This window comes from Bison bison, unplaced genomic scaffold (assembly GCF_000754665.1).
Source record: "Bison bison bison isolate TAMUID 2011002044 unplaced genomic scaffold, Bison_UMD1.0 scf7180017864181, whole genome shotgun sequence".
Classification (NCBI taxonomy): Eukaryota; Metazoa; Chordata; class Mammalia; order Artiodactyla; family Bovidae; genus Bison; species Bison bison.
In genome coordinates this window covers 7,138,436-7,138,730 of record NW_011494753.1, presented here as the reverse complement: position 1 = coordinate 7,138,730, position 295 = coordinate 7,138,436, and the positions used below count along the sequence as shown (strand labels likewise).

At 56.3% G+C, this 295-nt stretch overlaps 1 long non-coding RNA gene across 1 annotated transcript in view; it reads right to left on the bottom strand.

The window, feature by feature from the left end:
• Positions 1–295, bottom strand: part of LOC104990961 — an 18,541-nt gene that overhangs the window by 15,826 nt on the left and 2,420 nt on the right. The gene's annotated exons all lie outside the window — the stretch shown is intronic.

Below are 295 nucleotides of genomic sequence, written 5' to 3'. Positions count from 1 at the left end.
ACGGAGAAGGCAATGGCACCCCACTCCAGTACTCTTGCCTGGAAAATCCCATGGACGGAAGAGCCTGGTAGGCTGTAGTCCATGGGATCGAGGCAACCCACTCCAGTATTCTTGCCTGGAGAATCCCAGGGATGGGGGAGCCTGGTGGGCTGCCGTCTATGGAGTAGCACAGAGTCGGACACGATTGAAGCGACTTAGCAGCAGCATAGAGCTGTTACGGAGAAGGCAATGGCACCCCACTCCAGTACTCTTGCCTGGAAAATCCCATGGACGGAAGAGCCTGGTAGGCTGTAGT